Genomic DNA, 27,472 nt, shown 5'->3' with positions numbered 1-27,472 from the left:
ATTATCTCCATTTTACAGATGGGAAAGTGAAGGCGGGTCTAGGGATGTTAGCTTGTACATCAGGAACTGAGCTAAGGCTAAGCCAGGACTCAACCCAGACACTGTGTCTAGAACCCAGCCTCTGATGCATCATGTTGCCCACCTTCCATGTTTATGAAAGAACAACAGAAGGACCAGAGTCCAACCTACCTACAATGGGTGCCGGCCGGCCATCACTTTGATGCAAAGGGGTGGGGCAGGGTGCTCACTTCCCTGGCCAGTGAAGGAAAGGCGAGGTGTTTGTAGGGGAGCAGAGGTTGGAGGAACCGGAGACCTGTTCAGAGAGGCCAGAACCATACCTGCTAAGCTGGTCCGTAGACCCTGGCCAGTGACAGCCAGGGAGGATATTGTGTAGAGCTGAGAATGAGTCTCTGTCCATTCGGGACACAGTCTCTAGAGAACCAATTTCCCTTCGCCATTCCTGTAGTTCAGTACCAACTGCTCTAGCTTTGAGCAAAGGCATGGATGAAGAGTGAATTGTCTGCATATTCTGTGTGCTTACCCCTGAAGCAAGTGGGATGGGTTTTGGAATCGAACCTGCTCCAGAAGTATGCAAGGCCAGACTGTCATAAGGAGGATGGAAATGTGGTTTTTGATCTCTTTGAAAATAGTCTGTTTTGGGCCACCCCAGAGGACTTCATTTACATATGCCCATGTCGATTTGGTAAATAACACGATCTCACCTCTTCTTTATGGCAGACTCCTAAAGGACCTCAACCTGACATGGGAACCCAGTGTAAGTGACTCTAGGGACCTGAAGGTGCCTCCCTGCCTGCATCATGTAGTCAGAATTGGAGTTTTCCAGTAATTTAGGTTTCCAGATAGTCCTAAATAATGTACTGCCTATGCTGCGTGAAGTTTTCAAATATTCAGAAAACGTTTTTGCTGTCAGAAAGCCTGCCCTCTCTCCTCTACCTCTCAGAGAAGAGCATTAATTATAAAACTTCATTTAGAACATGTTTCTAATACAGATTCATCCCAACGCATTGAACTAGTTTTGTCATTGACTGGCCCCAGGCAGAGTTGTGACATGGGTGAAGTTCATCAGAATCTCTGCTCCTGCTTACCCCACTTCCTTTCTAGAATTTTACCAAAGATATTATCCTATGGCTGGTCCCTACTGCCAGTGTCTCCCACAATGGCTAATAAGAGTAGCCTACTCTACACTAGGGACCTTACATAAATTGTTCTTACCAGAGACCCTTACAATGAGGGGACTGTCATTCCCATTTTACAGATAAGGAACTGAGGCCCACCATCACCCAGAAAACTGAGAGGCTGAGCTCTGTTCTGAACGCATCCAGCCCCGAAGCTCCAGCTCTTGCCATCAGCTGGTTCTGTCTCTCAGGATAAGTCTGCCAAGTGTAATTTGTGAATTTGTGAAGAGTCCACTGACTTCTGCTTTTACTCACCAGCTAACATGCTTCTCAATCTTGGGTGACTTTCTCCCTTGCTCTAGACCTCAGTGTCTTAGTGTGTTTGGCTCTTAGAACACCACAGACTGGGTGGTTGAACAGCAAACATTTATTTCTCATAGTTCTGGAGGCAAGAAGTCCAAGATCAGGGTGGCAGCATGGTCAAGTTCTTGGTGATGACCTTCTTGCTGGTTTATAGATGTCTGTCTCTCACTGTATCCTCATACTAGAGAGACAGATCATCTCTGTTATGTCTTTTCTTGTAAGGGACTATAAGACCCATTCATGGGGATCCTGTTCACGAAGCTCCACCCGGAGGAGCCAGTCACCTCCCAAAGGCCCCACTTCCTAACACCATCACATTGGGGGTGGGGATTTAGCACACGAATTTGTGGGGGGAACACAAACATTCAATCCAGAACACTCGATTTCCCTGCTTATGAAATGAAGATATCAAATGGCAATCCCCAAAGTCCTCTAGATCGAAAATGCTATGATTCTGCTGAATCTGAATCTATTATGATAGAGATTCTGTTCTTTAACCTCCAATGTCGAGAGTACTGCCCGTGAGAAATGTTTACTGAATGTGTATAAGAAAAAAAGCCAAGATGTTTTCTTCCGCTAAAAACATGCACACTCCCACTGAGGGTTTCCTGACAATGGGTCCTCAGTTTTGTGTCCAATTCAAACATGTGGTCAATGGTGACGGAGAAGGGTGACCCCAATGGCAGTTGATGGGACAGAAGTTGGAGGCCTGGGAGGAAGCCTTCCCCTCTCGCTTCCCTGGAGGCGCTAGCCCATTGCCTACAGAAACCCAGGTCCCTTCAGGGACTCACGAACAGAAGGAGATGCATCCTGCCTCCAGAAAGCATTCCTACAATGGCCTTGACAAGTGTAGATAGTTGTGTCACTACCGCCATAATTAAGGTCTAGAAGATTTTCACCATCTCAAAAAGTTCCCCTTATGCCCCTTTGTGGTGAGTCTCCTCCCCTGCCCCCAGGTCCTGGCAACCACCGTTCAGGCTTTTGCCCCAACAGTTTTGTCTTTTATAGAGTAGGTATTCTTATTTTTAAGTGACAAGACAACTGTGGTTCTTGTTTTTGTTTTGCTAAAAAATTTTTAATGTATTATTTATTTTTGAGAGAAAGAGACACAGAGCACGTGGGGGAAGGACAGAGAGAGAGGGAGACACAGAATCAGAAGCAGGCTCCAGGCTCTGAGCTGTCAGCACAGTGCCCGACGCGGGGCTCAAACCCACAAACTGTGAGATCATGACCTGAGCCGAAGTCGGATGCTGAACTGACAGAGCCACCCAGATGCCTCTTTGTTTTTGTTTTTAATCACACCTTCCACTGCCTCCGCTAGAAGTGTCTGGAAAGAAGCTGCTATTTAATGGGGCGCCTGAGTGGCTTAGTCGGTTAAACGTCTGACTTCATCTCAGGTCATGATCTCATGGTTTGTGAGTTTGAACCCCGTGTCCAGCTCTGGGCTGACTGCTCAGAGCCTGGAGCCCGCTTCAGATTCTGTGTCTCCCTCTGTCTGCCCCTCTGCTGCTTGCACTCTGTCTTTTGCATTGTCTCAAAAATAAATAAACATAAAAAAATTTTTTTTAATTATTTATATTCCACACTCTTGACCCAAAGTGTATATAAAGCAGTAATAAAGTCACAAATCACACAATGAGAAAAATCACCGTAAGGACAGGCAGAGAGTAGACTTGCTCTAGGAATCTCCTTCCCCTCATTTAAAAAAAAATGTTCAGATCTTCAGATAAATTGCAAGGATAGGTCAATGGGTACCCCTGTGCCCTTCACCTAGGTTTATAAACTGGTAACACTTTTCCCGTGTTTGTGCTCTGTGTGTGTGTGTGTGTGTGCGTGTGTGTGTCCACCCTTATTTATTTGTTTATTTTTGCTGAAGCATGTGAGAATTACCTGCAGCCTGACTGCTTTAGCAAGCGTCTCCTTCACAACCATCATACGATTGTCACACATAGTGAATATAGCATGGATAGAGAGCCATTGTTATCAACGTGTGATCCGGCCATGCTCTCCTTTCTCCAGTTGCCCCAGTGATGTCTTTTATAGCTGTTTCATTTTTTTTTAAGTTTATTTATTTATTTTGAGAGAGAGAGTGTAGGAGAGGGGCAGAGAGAGAGGGAGAGAGAGAGAATCCGAAGCAGGCTCTGTACCGACAGTGCAGAGACCAACACGGGGCTCGAACTCATGAACCTTGAGATCATGACCTGAGCTGAAGTCAAGAGCCAGATGCTCTACTGACTGAGCCACCCAGGTGCCCCTAGCTGTTTCAGTGTTTAAACATTTTAAATCCAGGATCCAATGAAGGATCACACGTTGCATTTTGTTGCCTTATCTCTTCAGCCTTTTGTATTCTTCCATAGCCCCCCAGGCCCTCTGTGCTTTCTTCTCAGCATTGCCATGAACTGAAACTGCTCTAAAAACAAATAATGTCTTATAGTAAATAAATAAATGGAAGAATATCCTAGAACTTCACACCCACGAGGATGGCTGCTCTCAAAAACACAAAAAATAACAAGTATTGGAGAGGATGTGGAGAAATTGTAATCCTTGTGTGCTGTTGGTAGGCATGTAAAATGTAACAGCCGCGATGAGGAACAGTATGGAGGCTCCTCAAGAAATTAAAATTAGAACTACCATAGGACCTGGTAATTCCACTTCTGGGCATATATCCAAAAGAATTAAAAGCAAAGATTCGAGGATGTTTGTACACCCATGTTCATAGCAGCATTATTCATGATAACCAAAAGGTTAGAAACAACCCCTGGGTTTGTTGACAGATGAATGAACAAAATAATTTGGTGAATATGTGTATATATATGTATGTAAATATACATACATACACACACACACACACACACACACACATATATATATGTGGTACATGTAATGAAATATTATTTAGCCTTAAGAAGGAAGGAGATTCTGACACATGGTACAACATGGATGAACCTTGGGGACATTATGTTAAGTGAAATAAGCCAGTCACAGAAGGATAGGTACTTTGTGATTCCACTTATATGAGGTCCCTAGAGTGGTGACATCCACAGAGACAGAAAGTAGAACGGTGGTTGCCAGGGGCTAGGCAGGGGAAGGGAAGAATGGGGTGTTGTTGTGTAACAGGTGTGGTATTTGAGTTTCACAAAGTGAAAAGAGTTACGGAGATGGATAGCGGTGATGTTGGCCCAATATTATGAATGTATCTAATCCCATTGAACTCTACACTTAAAAATGGTTACAATGGTAAATTGCATCTTATGTGTATTTTACCCCAATAAATTAGATCATGTCTAAGAGAGATGATTGGGTTTGTCATTTGAACTTGGCTCATCTTTTGGAAAAGACTATTCCAGAATGTTGAGATTAAGTGGCAGTGCAATGTGGTGCAAAGGGGTGTCCTCGTTGCACCACTTTACGACCCTGTGGCCTTGGCTTGTGAAGCTCTGTCAAAGCAGGGCTCTCATCCCTTCAGTCAGACTGTTCTTTCATTTTCTGCATTTCAAAAGATGGCCCTTGGAGACAGAGAGGGGTTTCCTTTGCCTTTTATTCCTTCTCACACCCACTCATTCGAACTTCCACCTGCAACACCTTTCATCTACCATCACTCATTAACCTCTGGGGTGATGACAGAGGGGACCTTGCTTTCCTGTGAAGACTCGGTAGGTTATGGGTACCTGGGTGGCTCAGTCAGTTAAGTATCAGACTTCGGCTCAGGTCATGATCTCATGGTTCATGAGTACGAGTCTCACAATGGGTGAGCTCAAGCTCCCCTTTGAATGAACCCCACTTCTCTCTCTCTCTCTGCCCCTCATGGGATTCTCTCTCTTCCTCTTTCTCTGCCCCTCGCTCACTTGCGCCCTTTCTCTCTCACTGTTTTTCAACAAAACAAAACAAAACACTCGGTGGCTTATTGCTGCCATGGGGACAGTGGCTCTGATTCCCTTCATTGCTGATCATGGGGCAGAAGTAATGGTACCATGGGGCCCATCAAGAGCAACGTTCTCTTATCTCATTCAGATGTCAAGGAGAAGGGTCTCCCTATTCTTTAAAAGAAACAAACAAATCAAGGCAGAATGATTTCTAAACAAAGAGGAAGTCCTAACATGGAATGTGCTGGCAGCTCATGTTCTTTCCCTTTGCCACAGAATGTGGCCTCTCCCTTCTAGAGGCACACTGAGACCTCAACACACCTTGTCTGAGAACAAAAGACAGCATAGTCTTTGGCTGTTCCCCACACAGGCTCCCCTAGAGGAGCAAAGTCACTGTGGGTGCGGTCATGGGAAATCACAGCTATTAGGAGATTTTTCTGAGAGCTGCCCATACCCCCGGACGAGTTCCTTGAGCTCTGCTGTTGAGACAATTGTTCCCATCCGCATTTGGTGATAATAATATTTACCTTTCACGGCTCTTGCAACAGGAGGTAAGGAGGAGGTAAGATATGCAAAATGTTGGGCAGAGACTAGGCATTTCATATAAATAATAAGGATAATAAGAGCCAGTTACTAAGCAGCTACTCTGTGCCGGGTGCCGTGTCGCACTGGCTATCTGCATGCCCTTATTGAATACAACAATTTCATCCCACAAGCACTGTAAAATAGTTCCATTTTACATATGTGAGAACCAAGTTTTGACCCATTACAATGGCCAAAATCTGGAACACTGGCAACACTAAATGCTGACAAGGTGGCGGAGCAAGGGGAACTCTCCGTCACTGCTGGAAAGAGTACAAAATGGAATAGACGCTTTGGGTGACAGTTTGGCAGTTTCTTCCAGAACCAAATATACTCTTACCATTCCATCCAGCAATCATCATCCTTAGTATTTACCCAAATGAGTTGAAAACTTATGTCCACACAAAAACTTGCATATGGATGTTGATAAGCAGCCTTATTCATAATGGCCAAAACTTGAAAGCAGCCAAGACGTCCTTTGGTAAGTAAATGGATAAGGGAGCCGTGGCACATCCAGGCGGCGGATGATTCCGTGTTAAGAAGAGAGGAGCTCTCAAGCCATGAAAAGATATGGACGACACTTAAGGGCATTATTACTTAAGTGAAAGAGGTCAATCTGAAAAAGCTATATCCCATATGATTCCATACCATATGACATTCTGGAAAAGGCAAAACTATGGAGACAGTAAAAAGGTCAGTGACTGCCAGGGATGGGATAGAGGTGTAGAGGGGGAGGTGAACCGGTAAAGCACACAGAGATTTTAGAGCACTCAAACTATTTTGTTTTTTAAAAAAAAAAAAATTTTTTTTAACGTTTATTTATTTTTGAGACAGAGAGAGACAGAGCATGAATGGGGGAGGGTCAGAGAGAGGGAGACACAGAATCTGAAACAAGCTCCAGGCTCTGAGCTGTCAGCACAGAGCCCGACGCGGGGCTCGAACTTATGGACCGCGAGATCATGACTTGAGCCGAAGTTGGACGCTTAACTGACTGAGCCACCCAGAAGCCCCCACTCAAACTATTTTGTATGCTACTATTACGACAAATATGTGCCATTATATATTTGTCAAGACCTATAGAATGTACTAACACCAAAAATGAATTGTAGGGTAAACCATGGACTTGGAGCAATTACGATGTGTCATTGTAGGTTCATCCTTGGTTAAAAAAAAAAAAAAAATGTACCAACGGGGCCGGTGATGCTGATAATGGGGAGGCGATACATGTGTGGGCATAAGGAGTATGTGGCAAATCTCTGTATATCCCTCTCAGTTTCGTTGTGAAGCTAACACTGTTCTAAAAAAAAAAAAAAAAATAGTCTTAAAAACAAAAACAAACAAAAAAACCCCACCCGAGTCTTCAAAGAATATGTTTCTACCTAAGCCACATTGAGAAAAAGTAGGAAGGTTTCAGATCAAGGGCTGGTTGCCTGACTCTGGAACCAAGTTCCTAATTTCTTAGTTGCTTTGCTTCGTGCCTCTTCAAAGAAGTGAAATACAGATAGATATTCTTTTCCAGGGAAGTTGTGCGGAGGAACTGGGCATAAACTCTCGAGATCTCTGTTCATTCTGGGAACTTGGGGAGGTCATTTTCCTCTTTGGGTCTTAGAATTTCCATCTGTAGGATGCCAAGAATAGACTCAACACCCTGCCTAGCCCAGGACAAATTCTGATTGCTTTTGCCACTTCATCTGTTCTGGGAAGCCCCCTTTGTGACAGTCTTCGTCAACAGCATCAAGTGGCATTTATTGTGGATCTAGAAGGCTCTGGCAGGCTCTGGGCCAGAGGGTGGTTGCAGTGAGAGAAGATGAAGCCTGGCTTTGAGGAGAGGATAATGCAGACAGGAGTACGGATTTGAACCTGCCTTGTCGCTGGGTGGCCTTGGGCCAGCCACTTAACCTTTCTTTAACGTGTGAGAGGAGCACAGTGGCCACCTTTCCAGGTTGTGAGGTCCCGAGGGATTGTGTGTGTAGGAGCACTTTAAGACTATGAAATAAAGATATAAGCTGTTCTTTTTTGCTTTGTTTTGTTTATCTTTGAGAGAGAGAGAAGGAGCGTGTATGTGCGTGCACAGAGAGGGGAGAAGCAGAGAGAGGGGGACAGAGGATCCAAAGCGGGCTATGCACTGATAGCAGTGAGCCTGATGTGGGGCTCAAACTCAGAAACCATGAGATTGTGACCTGGGCTAAAGTCAGAGGCTCAACCGACTTAGCCACCCAGGTGCCCTGAGATATGAGCTGTTCTTAATCATGTACCTGCTCTTTTTTCTGTGATGCAGACAAATCACCCAGGTGTGCCTTGACCAAGTTTGGAGAGCCACGTTGGAACTTTCAGATCCCTTTTGACTCTGGTTTTGATCTCAGGAGAGTAAGTTGTGCTCCTGCTGCAAGTTCACGGGGCCTCTTTTCTCTTGCTTGAACAAACCCCAGGGCCTTTGCATGGCTGCCTGAACACCCTTTCCCCATTAGCATTGCTTGCCCTCTCACTTCATTCAGGTTCTGCTCAACCTGAACAGAGGAATCTCTGACTTACTTAATATACACCCCACCATCCCACCCCACTGCCCACCCATCGTTTTAACTCAGAATTTATAGCATTTAGCTCCACCTAACACATCATATATTACTCATTACTCTGATCCTTTCCCCAGAATGTAAGCTCCATTAGGGCCTGCACTTGTCCCCAGTGCCTGGCATGGAGTTATTTCTCAGGAAATATTTACTAAATGGATCGAAGAGACAAAGGAGCTGATTTAATCTTACTTCAGCATCAGAGCAGACAGGCAGGGCCAGTTTTTCGGATCTGGCGGGGTTGCTTAGAAGCTGTCTCCTCCTTCGAACCCTTGTGTCTAGGTTTCTGAAATGAGAAGGCAGCACTGCATTTGGACAACCACAGCTTTTCCTCCAAGGGTGTTGAGTCTGCATCAGTTTTGCACGGCTCTACGACATCTCTGATCTCTGACCATCCCACAAGGCTGTTCTAGTTAACTTTCCATTCAGTCATCAGCCATCTCCTCCCCTCCGCGATCCTTCCCATATTTACCAATTAATACCACACTTAATTAATTCCCTACTGTGAGCCTAGAACGACGCCAGCAGCTCTGGATGATTTAGAGAAATGAAAAGTGACTCTTCGCCCTTAAGTAAAATAGAAGCAGAGTGGCCTCGTGGGTAAGGTTGCAGGGGACTGTTTCCTGATGATAGAAAGTCTGGATTTAAGCCCTGCGTTTACTACTCCCCAGCTCTGTGACTTGCACAAGTCACTTAAACTCCCTATGCCTCAGTTTCTTTATCCAAAAAGTGGAGGTGATGACAGTACTTCCTTTCTAAGGTAACACGAGTTTATGATGGGCGAGCTTGGCACGTGGCTACCGCTTGATAAGCTTTAGCTGTTTTGTTGGGTTGCACAGTGGAAAGTGAAATAACAGCACGCAGATTGATGGCTCAGAGCAGTATCTGTACACACGCGGACACCCCATATACCTGGGTAGAATGCAAAGAGCAGGCGCTTTGGGGCCATCGGACCTGGGGAAGAATGCCCGCTAGTCACCAGCAAGCTGTTTGATCCTGAACAACCAGACCTTCCAGGACTCCAGTTTCCTCTTTTATAAAACACAGATCCGAATTTTTGCGTTATAGACTATTCATGAAGATTTACCGAGATGCCCCTTCTTTGCCCCATCAGTGCCCATCGCTGTTCAGAAATCCGATGCGAAGAAATCTGATGTGAAGGCAAAGCCTGTCCTTATTGAGGTGGGAACTGGATATGAAGTCAATACCTCCCCTGGGGAATCAGGAAGGCTCCATGCATCAACAGGCCTTAAAGTTTTGATAAAAAACAAAACAAAACAAACAAACAAACAACCAAAAAAACCTAAGAACATGTGCTCTATTAAAACAGGCAAAAAGGCAGAGGCTAATGGTTTATTTAGAGAATGTGGTAACCTCTGTGTTATGAAGATATTCATCCTATAAGCTGATGTCATAGAATTCTGGAAACACAATTATGGAGAGGGACGGGGTGGTGGGAGGTGGTCTGTAGCTCATTGTAGAAACCCTTACACCATCCCCCCAAAAGCCATCCCACCTCTACTTGAATGCCTGCATGGCGGCCAATTTACTGTCACATGAGGTAGGCAATTTTGCTTTCGATCAGTTCAGCTCTCAGATTTGCCCCAAACTCTTCCTTCTTTTTGACTTCCACCAATCTCTGGCAGAGCACATTTTCTTGGGGCACTTGGGTGGCTCAGTCGGTTTAGCGTCTGACTCTTGGTTTCAGCTCAGATCATGATCTCATGGTTCATGAGTTTGAGCCCCACATCAAACTTTGTCCGGCAGTGCAGAGCCTGCTTGGGATTCTCTCTCTCCTCCCCCTCTCTGCTCCTCCTCTCTTCTCTCAATAAATGCACTTAAAAAAATTTTTTTTAAAATACATTTCTCATTTCTTCTCCCTCTGACTTGGCAGGGATTGAATTTTAATGGTAATCTACTAAGCAGAGTACTTTACAGTGTTTAATAGTAGGCTAGTATTCAGACAAATCAATACTAGTAACAGTTTAAATTTAAAAAAAATAGCAGTGCACTGGTGATTCTCAGCACTGTCTGCAAGGCAGAAGGGTTGCACCAGTGGCTAACCCTGGTCACCGTAACAGGAATAACATATTTCTCAGGTACAATACATTTTGCAGTATCGTGTCTCAAGTCTAGTTCATTTCATCAGGATCATTGAGCATCTTACCGGGTTGTGGGAGGAGGTCAACCCAACATAAACCTGCACAGTGGCTTTCTCTTTCTGTTGCTATTATCACTGTTTAGAACCCCATTCCGAACATGTGCATATAAAATAACGTGATTGATACTTTTAACAAAGCCATGGGGCAGCAAGGAACAGCCTAAACTTGAGCTGGAAAGTCTCGATGCAGGGCTGGGACTAGAGTGTGGACAGTGAAGCACTTGGGGCCCAGACTCCGTGGAGCTGCCCGTCACCCTCGTCCCAGCCCGGCCATCCAGCCGCTTCCAGGTCTGGTGTTTTGTGACTCGGTGCATACAAATGAGGTATGTGGTCTTACAAGTTACCACCCGGGAAAGCTTCACTTTCAAACAATGCTCCCACTGTTCACATTTAGGGACTCGTTCTCGAGAATGACCTTCAGAGCCCACGGTGCATTTCCGATGTCAGCACACCCTTGAAGATGGCAAATCTTAATCTTCTGGAGGTGGATTTGATGTTTGGAAATAGACAAAAACCATTTGTGGTCGAATCTGGAGACTAGTACAGAGTAGACAAGTCTTGCAATGCTGTTTGGAATCCCAAGTAGATTTTGAGGAGTGTCTGGCCTTGAAGGGAGTCTTCAAGAAGGACTTGCAGAATGTGGCTGGGCTCTTGCAACCCCATCCAAGCTGAAACCTATCTCTGAAGGTAACCACTATGAAGACAACACTCATTCTGTTATGAAAGTTTTGGAGTGTTTGCCCCAAAAGTCACTCTCTCTCAGGTCAAACTTTGTGTTATTAAGTTATAGTAGAAAGAAACCATTTGACTTATCTCCAGGCTTTTTTCTTAAAGGTTAGGAGTCTGGAGAGATTACATAAGAATAACATATTGCAAACTATAGATGTATTTGCTTTAAAATTCAAGGAGTAGACCCTCAAGAGAAATTGGACAGAACTGAAACATCTTAACTTTTAACTTTCCCAACATTTCTCTTCGGGTTCCATAGAACGTTTAGTGTTCGGGAAATCCTAAGTAAAGAGTCCTTCTTGGTAAGTCATCTGGGTCCAAGCATTTGCTGAAGTACTCTGAAGGACTTAAAGACAGAGGGGAGGGGGCCCTTGGGATATTTCTACGACTGATCTAAAAATCTTAGTTGGCAGAGAAATGAAGGAAGAACTGGAGAGCTTGCCTTCTGACCGGTAAGACAGTTCCAAGAACTCAGACTCATTGACTTCTATTGTGGTCATAACAACTTGGGCCCAAGGTGGAAAAACCAAACTCATGAATTTCACCCCTTAGGACCACCCTGATTTTGCACTGGGCTCTTAACCTTTCCAGATTTCCACTAGCCCATTTACAAGCCCTTGTCCCAGAGCTCTTATCCATCCCTGGTGAGAAACCAGCAGCCTCAGACTTCAATCGCTGGAATTTGGTGCCAGCTTTTTCAGGCCTGAGTCCCGTTGGCCACTTCCCGGCAGCATGGCCTCCAGGCAGAAGTAGCCTCCAGCTGTGTGTCTCTCCCATTTGAGTTTCCAGGAAACCATCTGGTTCAAGCCTTCAGAGAACTGCAAGCTTCTAAACCCTCTTATTAGTCTGTAAATTGGAGCCTTGGGCACACATTTATACTCCCTGATAATTAATTATTTGATAGCAGAGTTATTGCTAATTGTTTTATGGCTTTGCAACTCTGTGTGGTGGCTTAGAAGCAGTTCTAAGATAAAAGAAAATCATGTGCCTTCCTGATATTTTGAGAAAAGGAATTATGTGTGAATAGAGGGAGTGGAAGTGTGAAAGTCCAAAGGTCTATGCTTGGAGGGGAAAGGGGAAGAGTACAAACACACTTTAAGCACCTACTATGGGCTGGGCACTGTCACATGAATTTCTACCTTGGTTTGTTTTTTGTTTTTTGTTTTTTGTTTTTTTTTTTTTGATCCACTACCATTAGAAGTTAGGGCTAGTAGCTTGGCGGAGACTCAGAGAGGTTGAGGAATTTTGCACAAAGCCGCAGAGCTAGTGAGGGGCAGAGCAGCAGTGTTAACCCTGAGTCCAACCAAGAACGGGAGCTGTGGAGACGTGGGGGAGGAACAAGTGTCGGCAGTGGAGATGGGCAGAAAGTGGAAAGGACTATCTTTGTGGAGGCAAGCGTGTCTCGGGAGGTAGGACGCTTTGGGAGAGGAGCCCAGGGCAGAGGTGGAAAGCGAAGGGCACTGAAGCCAAAAGGAACGGTCCTTTAGTCGTTATTTCATTCAACAAACATTTGCAGTTTAAGCTGCTCTCTCTGGTCCGGAGCCTCAGCTGCAGAGGGTGAAGCGGTGGGAGCAGAAGTAAAGAGCTATCTGATACGCAAGTCAGCATTAAAGCCCACTTACAGGGTGTGCGTATGGGGCCTCCGGTGGTGCCGAGATAAGGGCTACACAGAGGAAGTTAAATAGATGTAGTTGTTGACCTCTAGCCCTTGACCTCTAGTAGCAGATTAGCAGAATCAGAGCTCTCTACTTCCTGGCTGGGTGAGGTAGGGCAAGTTACTCTGAGCCTCAGTTTCCTCACCTGTAAAAGGGGGTAAAAAAAAAAAAAAAAAGTACCTCCCTGGCGTATGTGAACACTTATTTTGGGGCATGAGCTGAATTCCGTGGCCGATAGCCTAGGGTGGTTCCTGGGCTATCTTCCCCACGCTAACCTGCAGTAGGAACTTAACGACTTTTACACCGCAGACTCAGTCCACTTCACTCATAGCACCATGACGGGAAAGGAGGGTGTGTGTGTGTGTGTGTGTGCGCCTGCGTGCAGGTGAGAGTCTCTACAGCAGAGCAGGGTAGAAAGCTGAATTCTGGACACAAGAAGTCCAGATCTTGTGTTTCCCTACCTATTCTGGGCCGGCGAGATGTGTGGAATCAATCCCTGGACATACCTCAGGGCAACGTTCTACGGTGGAAGGTAGACCCTTAGGGAAAACGTGCCGTTATCCCTCTTCTGGGCATCTCTTGGTGTCCCTGCCCCTCAAGGAAGCCATGCCCTAGTGTGTTCTCTCCTGCACCGGCAGCAGATAGGCCAGAGTTTCTGGCCACAGCCCCTGCACTCTGCTGTAGGGCTGGTTGACTGGGGCCCTGTGAGTGGGAATGCGTTGCTTTCCTCTGCTGTTCGGACTGAAAAATTCTCTGGGCCCAGGTTGGAAATTTGGGTCAGCTCTGAGGAGGACCCAGACTGAATCCCAGGCTCCACCAAGAATCAGGACTCTGTGGGTGACAATGAACTTAGGAGTGTGTCTAGTTCAGTCACCCACTGGGGCACCCCTGTGAAGGACCCTGGATTATGTTACCTTAACCTGACTGATTGCTCAAAGGACTCTGGTTTGGCTTGGCCTTTGCAAGTGCGGCTTCCTCTGCCTCACACACCCTTCTGCTTCCTCCTTGAGTGATCACAACCCTTCCTTTAAGCCTTGGCTTAGGCACCACTTTCTCCAGGAAGCTCTCCATGATTTCCTCAAGACGGGATTTGCTTCACCTGCTCTGTGGTTCCCTCTACCCACAATTTCCTCTGTGAGGCCACACAACGTCATAATGTACTTGTTTATCTAGTGGTCTGTTTCTCCTTCCAGATTGTAGCCCTGGAGGACAGAGACTGAGTCCGTCTTGTTCACTCCAGTAGCCCTAGTGCCTAGACCGGTGGGCTCATAGTAGGTGCCCAGTGAATTCTTGTTGAAACAAATGAGGAGCGGGTGCAGGTTGAGTCTCTGGGCTTGAAGCAATAGAGGTGCCCTAGAACAGTGCAGAACTTTGGGGAGAGGACAGACAAAAGCACAGGGCCCAGAACACCCTGACTCTGTCCCCTCTACCTGGTGTTTGTTTTTAAGCAGTTTCTTATTTGGGGTTCCCAAGCCTTGGACATTGTGGGTCGGCTTTATCAGGGTTTGTGTTGAGCACGTTTGGCTACAAGGAGCAAAGATCCTTTGGAGTCCTCTATTCCTCACCTGCCCCCCAAAACCACTCCCCCCTCAAAAAAAGAGGAAGAAGACCTAATCTCAGGTCTATATGTGCAGTGATTGATGGAGACAGAATCTCCTGGAAAGTTGAGAACTGGAATGGCAGCGGGGTCCAGGCTCCCTAAGAATAGATCTGCTGGGCGTCTGTATCCAAGATGGTGCCTGGGACCTCTTGCATCCAGAAATTCATGGATCTTCACTTTAGAGTTGCACGGTCAGTGATGGGGCTCTCCCTGTGTGCCCATTCCTCTCCGTCTCCCTGTGTCTGATCGGGGGTACGCTTTCCCAAGAGAGGCAAGCATTGGTCCAGATCATCAGGTCATGCCAAGCATAGACGTAGGCTTCAGGTCAGCTAACAGATTGACTATCCTGAGGGTAGGATCCATTCTGGGTCCCGTGAGTTGTAGTTTGGTGAGGGCAGGGGAACACAGAAGGAAGCAGGGCCATAAGGTAAAAAAATGTGGTTCCCCCATGCCAGCAGGAGCTGAAGGTAGATGGGCTCAGGAAACATGCCCAGTATAGATGGTTAGACCAAACTTTTACTCATCTCCCTGCTCCGGGTTCCTCTCTGAGGCTAGAGCTGCAATACAAATTTTACCCACATAGTCCTCAGTCCCACATCATAAACATCAGAATGTAGTATTTATTGCCTTCCTACAGACTGGGTGTCAAGATGAAAAAGAAATAATAATTCTAAATCTCACACAAGGGCTTTGGAGATCAATGAGGTAATCTGTATGAAATAGTTTGGGCTCCCAGGGAAACAACATGTGGCATAAATTTAGCCTTTTTCACTAGATGTCCCCCATGCCAATAACTCTCCCCAGTTAATGAAAAACTCACTTGGCCATACAGACTGTGAAGGCTGCTCTCTGAGTTCAGAATGGAATATTCTGGCTGGGTGTGGACTTGACCTAACCATGGTCCAGATACCTGTTTCAAGTCTCAGGGCAGGACATAAATAAATGACAGTCACCCATGTTTGGGATCTGTGATACAGTGGCCTGTCTGCATGATGCCTGGGGATCATACCATCAAATTCAGAATGGCTTCCAACTCAACTTCGGATGTCAAGGTTCTGTTTTTCTTGTGAATCCAAATAACTGACGTGAGTTAGTTGAAGCAACATGAAAATGCCCAGTTGCCATCGCTGAAACTCCCCTACCTTGTGCACGTGCCTTGGAACTCTGCAGTTCTATATAAATTATAGCCGCTCTACTAGGGGTCCATTTATGGAAGAGGAATTTCCGTTTATCGAGTGCCTCCTTTTTGCTGGGAACTAAAACTTTCCAAAAGAGTTGTTAACGCCCATGCTCTCCTACCATCCTCTTTCGAACCCATTTCAGTCCGGTTTTCACCCTCATCATGCCAGAGAAACTGCTCCGGTTGAGGTCTTCCATGGCCAGTGTGTTCCCACAGCCAATGGCTGCTTCTCTTCCTTCCTGGGATTCAACCTGTCAGCAGCATCTGGTCCCACTTAATGTTCTACTCGGCTTCCAGAACACCACATCTTCAGTTCTGTCTCCACTCTCCACGACTCCTGGGGTGCCATTTGCCTTGATCAGAGTTTGGCAAACTAGAGCTTCTGGGCCAAATCCAGGTTGCCACTTTTTTTTTTTTTTTTTTTGTAAATAAAACTTTATTGGAGCACAACCATGCCCATTCATTTACATATCACTTATGGCTGCTTTCATGGTACAGTGGCAGAGTTGAGTGGTGGCCACGGAGATGAGATAAAGCTGAACATATTTATTATGTGGCCCTTTATGGAAAAAGCATGCTGACCCCTGGCATAGACTCCTTGGGGACTTTGGTTTTCCTTTTACCTTACCTGCCACTCCTAGTCTCCTTTGATTCTTGTCCTCATCTCCTTGACCTTTAAGACCTGGAGTCCTTGAACTCTTCTCTTCTCTGTCTATACTTAGTCCCTGGCTGAGCAGAGCCAAGCCTGTGGGCACATATACCCAACTGTTGACTCTGAATCTCCACTTGCTCGTCTAGTAGACTTCTCAAACTTCAACACGTCCAACACTAGCCTGATTTCTTCTCTGCAAGCCTCCCCTCCTGCAAGTTCCCTCTGTTCATTTAGTTGCAACTCCGTGCCTCCAGGTGCTCAGCCCAAATACCTGAAACAACCATCACTGCTTACCTGAGGTGTTTTCAATGGCCTCTGACTGGTCTCTCTGTTCTTGCCCCTTCCAGCTTCTTCTTCTTGCAACAGACAAGGTGAGATCCTTTCGAAATGGAAGCCAAACATACCCTTCCATTGGCTTCCCAGCTCAGTCAGTGCCAAATCCAGATCTTCTTTTCTGCCTCCTCCCACTCCAACACCTGTCCGACTTGATCTTCTTTGCCCCGCCTGGCTCACTCTGTTCCAGCCATGGTGTTCTCCGTGTTACGTGAAGGCAACAAGCAGGCTCCTGCCCCAGGATCTCTGTCCTGCTGCTCCTTCTGTAGGAACCTTCTTCCCCCAGACATATGCATGACTCACTGCCTCGTGTCTCCTTACCATGCACCATTCCTGATCTCCTAAATAAAAGAACAGCCTCGCTCCCACTCCTTCCTGCCCCCCACCCAGCATCACCATCTGATCTACCCTGCCTTTATTTGTTTACATGTTTGTTGTTCATCTTGCCCCTCTTGTTGTGAGCTTCACAAAGGCAGACCTTTGCTTTGTTCATTGTGTATCCCTATTGCCTAGAATAGGGCTTGGCACATAACAGGTGCTCGATCATTATTTAAACGTCTTTTACTTCTTACAACTCTGTGAACCCTGTTTTACAGCTCAGAGCATTGAACCTTAGAGAGATCAAGGGCCTTGCACAAGGTCAGCTAGGGTAGGGGTAAGGCAGAGCTGGAATTTGTACCTGGAGCTATCTGACCGCAGAGTCAGTGTTTATTGGCAAGTATGTGATGGTCTGTCTATCAAGTGGCTCTAAGGATTGTGCTGTGGAAAGATAGTTGCTCCCAGAGTCATAAAAGATTCCAGGATACATTGTGAGTCTTTGTCTTTCTTATCATATTTATGCTTTTGGTTCTGATCACCCTTTTGGGGTGTGTATGGGTGAGTCCTTTAAATGGGCCCTAAAATAAAATTTCTGTTGGTTTACACCATCAGGAAGCTTTCCCACTCCTTATTAACCTACACCATCAGTACGCTGGTTTAGAATTTAGCAGTCTTTTGTGGATGACCAAATGCCTGGAATTTTAAGGGTTTTCCCCCTTCCTGTTTGCCCTTTTGTCCCTCTAACATAGTTAATGAGCTCTAAACATATGCTTAAGTGGAACAGAGTAGTTTCTAACTAAAGAAAGTTGTGCTAGACTTAGATTTGAATACTTTTTTTTTTTTTGGTAGAAAACAACTAATAACTTATTTCCGAGCTTGAAACCAACCATCCTTCCTCCCCCCTCGCTCCTTCCTTTCTTCCACCGTCCCTCCCTCCCTTCCAGTCTTCTAAACTCTGGTTTCCAGAATTGTGGGTGATCTCATTGTGCAGTGCTTTTCTTCCACTTCCTATGTGATAGCGTGAAAGTGTCCTTCTTCACTGTGGCCTGAGAAGAGGTCTCTGGGCTCGGAGGGGGAGGAGAGGTGCCACACGAGTGAGGGAGCCAGGCACCCAGGCTGAGATGCCTCAGGAGAAGCTTGGTTCCTATCCCACTGCTGATTCCTGCATCCTGTGCAGAAAGTTCGGCCATGCTTCCTTCATGCCTTACCACTGTCAGCCGGGGCAAGGCCTTCCCTTCCTTTCTGGTCACTTCAGTCATCTGTCACCCTCGTGCTTCCGGTTCATTGCTGGCATCTTCTTCCCCTCACACCCTCCCCACTCGGGTTGGGGCGGGTGTAGCACGTAGAACCCCCAGGGCAGTGGCCTGAGAAGGTGCATTAACACCCCTGCCCTAGCACCGCATGGCGGCCTCATACCAACAGCCCTGGACAAACAGGCTGTCATTGTCAGACTCTGCTCTGGAAGTTTGCCTTTAACCCCACCCCCCCGCCCCCACCCCCTTCTCCTAGCCAGTGAGGTGTGGTTTGGTTTTTAATCTGTTTGCAAAGTGTTTTAACTTCTTGAGAGATTTGGAGATCACAGGGGTCATGTGAGAAAGGAGGATGTCAGCAAGAGATTACGCCCCCACCCAGAGCCCGATGCAAAGCTCCTTGTCTGTTCTCCTCATCCCTCTTGCTCTTAATTTCAGACACAGAATAGATGATTCAGGAAGTAGCTTTTTGTTATCGCCTCCTTAGAGTTTTCTAGGCTCTTCTCTCCTCCTCTCCCTGTCCTAGCAACATTTCTCCCATTGGCTCTGTGACTGATGTCAGGAGGCAACATGACAGAGTACTCAGCAGCCCAGGTTCGAGTCCTGGCCTGGCCACACACCTGATGTGTGACTCTGGGACAGATGCCCTTCAAACCCCAGGGTTCGAAGGTAGAGATGAGGAATCCCAGCCCACCCTCCGGAGGGCCTTGGAGGATTAAATGAGTGCCTGCCCATCACTGAGACGAGGGCACTGCCATTGCTGCTGGTGTGGTTGATACTATTGTTAGTGAAACAGCTGAATTTCCCTCCAGAAGATTGGCAGGTAGAGAGAAAGCCTCCAAGCTTTCGTGGCCTCCCGGGAGAACAGGCTTGAACATTTGAACAGAATCAAAGCTGCTGCTTTGTTGGGGAGGCGTCTAGGCTCGGGCTATAAACACTTATTTATTATGCATGATTACAAGGTATTTAATGCATCATCGTTGTTCATAGTCACATGGCTTCCTTCCCTTCTTCATACCTGGAGACGAGAACCTATAATTGTCTTTTGATCAATGACTCAGTCTAGAAGTCCCGTCCCTCCCTGAGCTTTCAGTTTTGAGAGACTAGGAATCACGGTCTCTGGGATACATTATCAGACACGTAGTAGGTGCCACTCCTCTGGGCTAAGCACGCTACACACATGATCTTGTTTGGTCTTCCCCACAAACCCAGGAGGGGTTGTTGGGACTGTCACCATGTATAAATGGGGGCACGAGGCCCAGAGAGGTTAAGTAATTTGCCCAAGGCCTCACAGCTTGCAGTGGGCCTGCACCCAGCCCCAGATGAATCCAACACCAAAGCCTCCGCCCTTGCTCACTCCTTCCACCGCATCCTGCTCATTCCTCAAGAAACCCCCCCAGCTTCCACCTGGATTATGTTGTACTCTACTTTCCTCTCTTACCCAGGACCGGCACAGCAGATTACTGAATGAGGGTCGTCTCCGTAGTCTTAGGTTTTATAAACCACCTCTCCACAAAGTCCTCTCATATCTTACATTCTTCACACTTCCTAAGGAATTACCTTCTCGCCTTGTTCTTTCAGGGTCATGGTACCCTCCTGGGGGATGGGGGCGGGAAGAGAGCCACAGTGTGGCTCCCGGAAATACCTCTTCAGTGGACACCTGTGGGTCCTCATCCATAATCACTTTATGAAAATACATGTGTGCGGTAGGGGATAGGGGTGTCACATCTAGAAGGGGGGCTAACAGGTGCTGGGACCCAGCTGCCTCAATATTTTGCAAAAAGGGATCTCCGAATCATATAAAACCAAGGACTACATTTTACAAATGAGAAAAGGGTGGTCACAGCAGGATGGGGTAGAAGGGGGTGCACCTGCCAAGAGGGAGAGGGGAGGAAAAATGATCTGCAGGAGCAGACGAGGTAGAGGCAGGACCTGAACCCAGGACAGGCTGATGCAGCTGAGCAGCTCAGGAGGTCTCGGGGGCCTCATGGAGCCTGAGTGCCTATTCACATCAGGCCGAGTTTTGCAAAGGGAGGTGGGCTTGGGGCCTGGCTGGGAAAGGTTCACCGCTCTGGGGCCAGGGTTCCAGGAGAGGGGGCTCCACCTCGGGTCTGGGGCAGAAGATACAGAGAGAAGTTCAGGTGAACTATTGTGTCCCCATCCCCACCCTGCCCAGGACCTGAACGTAAGGTTCTCAATTTTTGGAATCCCCTGGGGTGCTTGTTAAATTCAGATTCCTGGGCTTCTTCTCTTGAAATTGAGATTAATACTTTGGGGATGAAGACATCTGCGTGTTTTAAATGTTCATTTACTTATTTTGAGAGAGAGAGAGAGAGGATGGGAAGGAGAGAGAGAATCCCAAGCAGGCTCTGTGCTGTCAGCACAGAGCCCAACGTGGGGCTCGATCCCACAAACCATGAGATCATGATTTGAGCCCAAATCAAGAGTCAGATGCTTAACTGACTGAGCCATCCAGGCATCCTGACATCCGCACTTTAATGAGAGCCCCTGGAGGCTCTGAAACAGAGATCCATAGGACGCATTTGGAGAAACACTGACCTAGATGGATGGTTGTAGCTTAGAAAAACTTGAAACCTGCTCCTGGCTCCCAGGGCCCCCTACGGTCCGCCAGTCATCCCCTACTACTGGTTGTTGCTGGGCCCTCTTGCTTCTACTGTTTGGGGGGAAAGACAAGTTCATCCCTGGACCTGGCCCCTTGCCTGGGCGGACAGAGCAATGTAGAAGATGCCAGAGTGTGGGGAAGGGGCTGACCTTGGAGGACCATATCTGCCTGAGAAATAGCTACTCTGTCTGGTCCAGGGAGCTGAGGGAGGAAGCCCTGACTCGGAGGTCCAAGATGAGGGCTCTGGTTCTGTGTCTTCCAACTTACCTCCCCAAGCCTTAATGTCCTTATCTATCAAATGGGTCAACATGTATTTTTAGTTTAGAGCATCATTGAGCAGATGCCATAAAGAAATGTATGCAGAAGTATTATGCACTGCAAGTGACAAGTCTGATGAGGGGAAAATCATGTCTCCCAATGATGACAGACATTTCAGAGCCCTCCCTGAGTGCCAGGCACAGTTCCTGGAGCTTTACAAGTACACACTCTACATCAGTTAGGGTCTCAAGCCTCCTGTGACTAGTTGCTACTTGAATGACAAGTTAGTATACCCTGTGAAGGGAGAAGATTAGCATGTGACTTGTGGTTGGGGGGGTGGGGGAAGAAAGAGTCATAGGTCAGTGGTTCTCAACCTTGGCTATACAATGGAATCTTCTACAGGAGCTTAAAAAACACCCAAGCCTGTGTCCCAGCCCCGGAGATTCTGATTTAGCTGATCTGGATGTGGCTTGTGCTTTGAGATGTTTTTAGAGCCACCTGGTGATTCTAATGTGCAGCTGAGTCTGGGAACCTCTTTCCGTCTCCCACACCACATGACACTGCCCTGTACCCTGAACAGAGACAGCCTCTGACTACTAAATCCCTCCTCCCAGCCTGTGAAGTCTGTGCATTACCCCTGAGCAGCCTAGCAGTAGAGGGTACCCGCTAGGAAAACATGCCCTTCCAGAATCCCACCTACAACCTCATTTAAGGTTGCCAGATTTAGGAAATAAAAATATAGGGCAGCTAGTTAAATTTGAATTCCAGATAAACAGAGTAATTTTTTAAAAAATTTTTTATGTTTATTTATTTATTTATTTATTTATTTATTTATTTATTTTTTAACATTTATTTATTTTTGAGACAGAGAGAGACAGAGCATGAACGGGGGAGGGTCACAGAGAGAAGGAGACACAGAATCTGAAACAGGCTCCAGGCTCTGAGCTGTCAGCACAGAGCCCGATGTGGGGCTCGAACCCACAGACCGTGAGATCATGACCTGAACCGAAGTCGGACGCTTAACCGACTGAGCCACCCAGGCGCCCCTATGTTTATTTATTTTTGAGAGACAGAACACAAGTGGGGGAGGGGCAGAGAGAGGGGGAGACACAGAATCTGAAGCAGGCTCCAGGCTCCGAGCTGTCAGCACAGAGCCTGACGCAGGGCTCGAACTCACAAATGGTGAGATCATGACCTGAGTCAAAGTCGGATGCTTAACCGACTGAGCCACCCAGGCGTCCCAAGAGTAAATTTTTTTTTTGTATAAGTATGCCCCAGGCAATATGTGGGGCATACTTATACTACAAATTCTTTCATTATTTATCTGGAATGCAAATGTAACTAGGGGTTCTGTCATTTATCTGGTAACCCAGATTCTCATTCCTAGCAGTCGGGCCTTCCGAAGGGAGAGTATCTGAGGTGAGGGTGTCTGGGCCTGGCTTGGGGCATCCAGTTTTATCAGATGAGGCTGTTAAGAAGGATTGGTTTTCAGGTTCCTTTATTAAAACTGCCCCAGATGGACAGACACAACACCCCCCTTGTCTTGGCTGTAGAATTGGCTTTCCATGAATATGTTCCACGTGAATGAGCAAACTAGTTTCTCCTCTCGCTGGCACCCGGCAGTGTTGGCCCATGACACAGCCCATCTAGAAGCTGGAAACCCAGAATGTGAACGAGGAAAGACTTTTTTTTCCCCCCCTGGAACCAAGTAACACGAGCCAAACAGCTATATATAAAGTTTGGTAGAAATGTCGTAGATAGCACATTCTAAGAAATGTGACTATCATAGGCACTGGCACTCACACTATCGGTCTAGAAGTAATACTATCCAATAAAAATAATTGCCGAGTGAAGTCAGGGTGATGAGGCTCTAAACTGCAGTGGTATATTACTGTAAATTGCCTGCTCATTTATTAATTTATTTTAAAAAAAATTTCTTGAGCCATCTGGGTGGCTCAGTCGTTTGAGCACCTGACTTTGATGTTGGCTTAGGTCATGATCTCACAGTCGGTGGGTTCGAGCCACGTCAGGCTCTGTCTACACTAATAGCACAGAGGCTGCTTGGAATTCTCTCTCTTCTCTCTCTTTCTGCCCCACTCGCACTCACTGTCTCAAAAATAAATAAACTTTACAAAACAAAACCCTGAAACTAAAATAAATATAAAAAATTTTTTAAAAGTTCTTGCCCACCTACTATGTGCCAGGCGTTGGCTGTGCAAAAATGCACCACATCACTCAAGTTGTTCCCATTCTGTTGGGGGAGACAGAGGAAGGAAGGCGATGACAATGCAACACGGTGACTGCTTTGATGAGGGTTAAGTACAAGCTGCTGTGAGAATCCTTGGGGGGAAACTTACCCAGAGGTGGAGGGAAGGGGGTGCAGGAGAGGGTCTCTGGAGGAAGATCTGAAACACAGATACGAATTAGTGGGATAGAAAGGTGTACTCCGAGCAGAGGAAACAGCATGTGCCAAAGCTAGGAGAAGGGAGAGAATATGGCTTCCTCAGGGAACTGCAAGTTGGGGGTATAGCTAGAGGATATGAGACTGGGGAGCTGAGCAAGGGCCAAAGAAAGCATTAGTAAGCATGGAGTTTGACGCAAAAGAAAGTCACGGAGAGGTATTTAAGCAGACAAAGCATATAAGCAAAATTGTCCTGACTAGATATGGAGGTTGGGTTGGAAGAGATAAGCCTGGAGTTGGGGAGACCAAGTTGAAGGCTGGTGGAGGCATCCATGTGAGAGATGATGGGGGACCTGCTTAAAGTGGACGGCAAGAGGGTGGAAAGAGGTGGCTATGCTACAGAAGCTTCATAGAGGTAGGGCCTACAGGACTTGGAGATTCCATTGGACATGAAGGGAAGGTGAGGGGTAAGGGGTAAGGGGCAGTGTCTAGTAAGGCTCCTGACATGGGAGCTGCATCTAGCAGCACAGTTGTCTGGAATAGGAGATACATCTCCAGACCCAAACTGGCTCCTAAGCTCCAGGCTTGAAGACGTAACTGACGTCTTACCGATCCTTATGGATGACTAATAGGCTTTTCCTGGATGTGGCTTTAAGGGAGGAACAATTTTTTCCTCTACCCTCTTAGGTGTTGTGATCAGAGCTCTGCAAATTAAACTGACAAGACAGATTAGGAGGAGGAAAGGCGTACACATTTTGTTTGTTGTTAATATTTTAATTTTTGCACGTACGCAAGGATCTCACAGAAAGGGAAGGCAGTTAAGCCTGAGAGCTTATATACCATTTTAACAAAGAGTGAAAAATCTGTGCGGAAGTGATAAGACAAAGGGAAAGCGTTGGGACTTCTGGGGTGGTAAATTGTGGAAAGGTGAGCATATGGCATAAACTCATGGAAGATAAGGGTTCTTCCAGAAAGGGTTGTTGGTGCAGATTCAAGTTGGTAGCATCTCTAGGGATAAGAGTATTCTCCTCCTCCTAGTCCAGGAGAGGAGGGTGGGTACGCCTTTACAAAGGGAAGTTTATGCCCTGCTTTTACATGGAAAGGGGGAGGGTAAAGGGCTTTTCTTGCCACTGCTGTTTCTCACTTGCCTTCAGCTCAAAATAATCCTTATGCCGAAGCGGCGTATTTGGGGGTGGCATATTCTGATCCCCTTACGGGCCAGTACAGAAGGCTTGATCTTATCCTCCTCCCTCCCATCTGGGTCGCCCTCCCCATCCCTCTTTCTTTGCTTCTTTCCTGCCCAATAATTCCAACTCTGCACCCATCTACTTGACCTCTCATGGATCACACAACCCCTCTGGATCTTAGTTTCAGTAAAACGGAGGCACCAGTGAATTTTCTGGAGCTCACTGTCGAGATCTCTTCCTTTTCTAAAATGTGAAGACCAGGCCTTTAAAAAAGCAGAGTGCTGCAATTACAAGGGCGGGCTTTTAAGTCCATCCAGTGGGCTTTTATCCTGGATCCCCCGTTGCCAGCTCTTTAATCGAGGACAAGTCACGCCAACCCTCCAAGCCTCAGTTCCCCATGGGATCAACAGTAATATCTACCTAATGCAATTTTTGTAAGGAGATAATTGATTTAGCTTAGTGTCTGGCACATAGTAAGCTCTTAAGACATGTTAGCTATTAAAATATGATCATAATATATTAATAGTAGCCATTATTGTTAGCTATGCACTAGCCAATGTGGTGGGCAGGGAAGTGAGCATAACAGTAACTAACATTTACTAAGCGCCTACAATATGCTGCGAATATTTCTATGTTGCACAGAGTTCATTCCTTACATGTTCTTAAGATGGGCTCTATAACGAATCTCCATTTTATGTCAAGGGAGCTGACGTGCAGAGAAGTTAAGTCACTTGCCCAAGGTCACACCACTAAAAAGTGGCAGAGCTTGGCCTTGGAACCCAGGAAGGCTGGCTTTGTGGACCACACTTGTCACTATGTGGTACGTGGGCCAATCGTGATACACTCAGCATCTTTTTCTGCTTATTTTTTTTGCAACACTCCAAGTATTTCCACATCTGAAGAAAAAAAAATTGGCATTCATTTAGTTTAGATCATGTTCTCCATCAAGATCTCCAGATAACCTGGATCTGTGTTACTCAAACCGTGTTCCATGGTCCACTACCTCTGTAGCAGTAACATGTTATGCCCTTAGAGGATTCTGTGGCCAAGTGAGTTTGGAAAATGCTAAGCTAAGTAAAGTCGACTTGTTTAGTAAACTGCAGGGCATCTCAGGGACTTTACTTACTTATGTATGTATGTATGTATGTATGTATGTATGTATGTATTTTCAGGGACTTTAAAATGCTAGGGTACACTTTGAATTTCTGGGTGGCAAATTTAAGAGCAGTGTTTCTCAGACACATTTCACCATGGAACCCTTCCTTTTCTTTTCACAGAACATCTCACAGGACTTGTGTTCCATGGAACACACTTTGGGCACACCACTGCTGATGGTGAAATAGATTAATAGAGGGCTAGGAAGACTGAAGTTTGAGTACCTCGTTCAGTGGGAAAAAAAAAACACCAGAAATCCTATCTAACTAGAGGTCAGAGACAAGGGCAAACTGAACGTCCATTTTGTCGTGGGGCAGATTTAAATAACCATCCAGGTTCAGAGCATTTGATAACACTGGGCTCAAATTCTTACATGACAACAGCTGGTTACCCTGTTTCAATTAGGAAAACGGTCTTCAATTGGCTACCGTCCTCCCGACCCCCTGTTCTATTGCGGTTGGCCCACTTCCATTATTTATGTTACATGAAGTGTTTGCGTGCGAGACCCCTGACCCAACTGCATTGTGTAAGCCTCACAGAATCTGGAACAGGGGTTTATACTCTATAACTGCCACGTTTATTTTTATTGTAAAAGTTACTCATGCTGGCCGTAGAAAACTTGGGAATATAGAAAAATGTGAAAAATAAAACTATGGTGTGTGTGCATCGTATCCAAAACTCAGATGCTAACCAGAACCTTTAATCTCCTGGTATATTCCTTCTCATATTTTTCTCATGTTGGATTACACCCTACATCTTCCCTTATTCAGAGGGCATTCTATTAGTTACTAGGTATGGTTTATTCTGCTCTATTATAATAGCTGAGTTTCTAAGAAAAGTCATTTTCTTGGGGCGCCTGGGTGGCGCAGTCGGTTAAGCGTCCGACTTCAGCCAGGTCACGATCTTGCGGTCCGTGAGTTCGAGCCCCGCGTCAGGCTCTGGGCTGATGGCTGGGAGCCTGGAGCCTGTTTCCGATTCTGTGTCTCCCTCTCTCTCTGCCCCTCCCCCGTTCATGCTCTGTCTCTCTCTATCCCAAAAATAAATAAAAAACGTTGAAAAAAAAATTAAAAAAAAAAAAAAAAAAGAAAAGTCATTTTCTTAAAAATCAGTTACAATGAGACCAGAGAGGTCAGGGGCTAGAAAGTTTTAGACTCACAATAAAAAGGGTATTTTTCCTGCCCGAATTATCTGTCTTTGAGTTGCTTTCCACAGTGATAAGGGCACAGCTCTAAAAGTTAAACAGTTGAACAAATTCAACATTACATGGTTCAAAAAGGATTGTAATAAAAAAAAAGTCAAAGTGCATATGAAGGACTTGAATGTGATTTCATTAAATGCGAGAATGAAAAATGCAACTTTTCTCAATTCACATTTGATAGTGTTACATAATACATAAGTGTAAAGATTTATGTGGCTGATATGAGTATAAGCAGACATTTGAATATTTCATCTATAT

At 46.1% G+C, this 27,472-nt stretch overlaps 1 long non-coding RNA gene across 1 annotated transcript; it reads right to left on the bottom strand.

The window, feature by feature from the left end:
- Positions 1–8,472: 8,472 nt before the first annotated feature.
- LOC109269583 (uncharacterized) lies at positions 8,473–16,893 on the bottom strand. Its single transcript, XR_008421817.1, has 3 exons — positions 16,786–16,893; positions 9,427–9,545; positions 8,473–8,800 (listed from the first exon to the last, which is right to left on the bottom strand). It is a non-coding gene; the product is annotated as an uncharacterized LOC109269583 (long non-coding RNA).
- Between the last annotated feature and the right edge of the window lie 10,579 nt (positions 16,894–27,472).

The sequence above is a fragment of the Panthera pardus genome, unplaced genomic scaffold, assembly GCF_024362965.1.
Source record: "Panthera pardus isolate Hobbes unplaced genomic scaffold, ASM2436296v1 HiC_scaffold_13, whole genome shotgun sequence".
Taxonomy (NCBI): Eukaryota; Metazoa; Chordata; class Mammalia; order Carnivora; family Felidae; genus Panthera; species Panthera pardus.
Note: the sequence above shows the minus strand (reverse complement) of the source record. Positions and strands in the feature narration are given on the sequence as shown.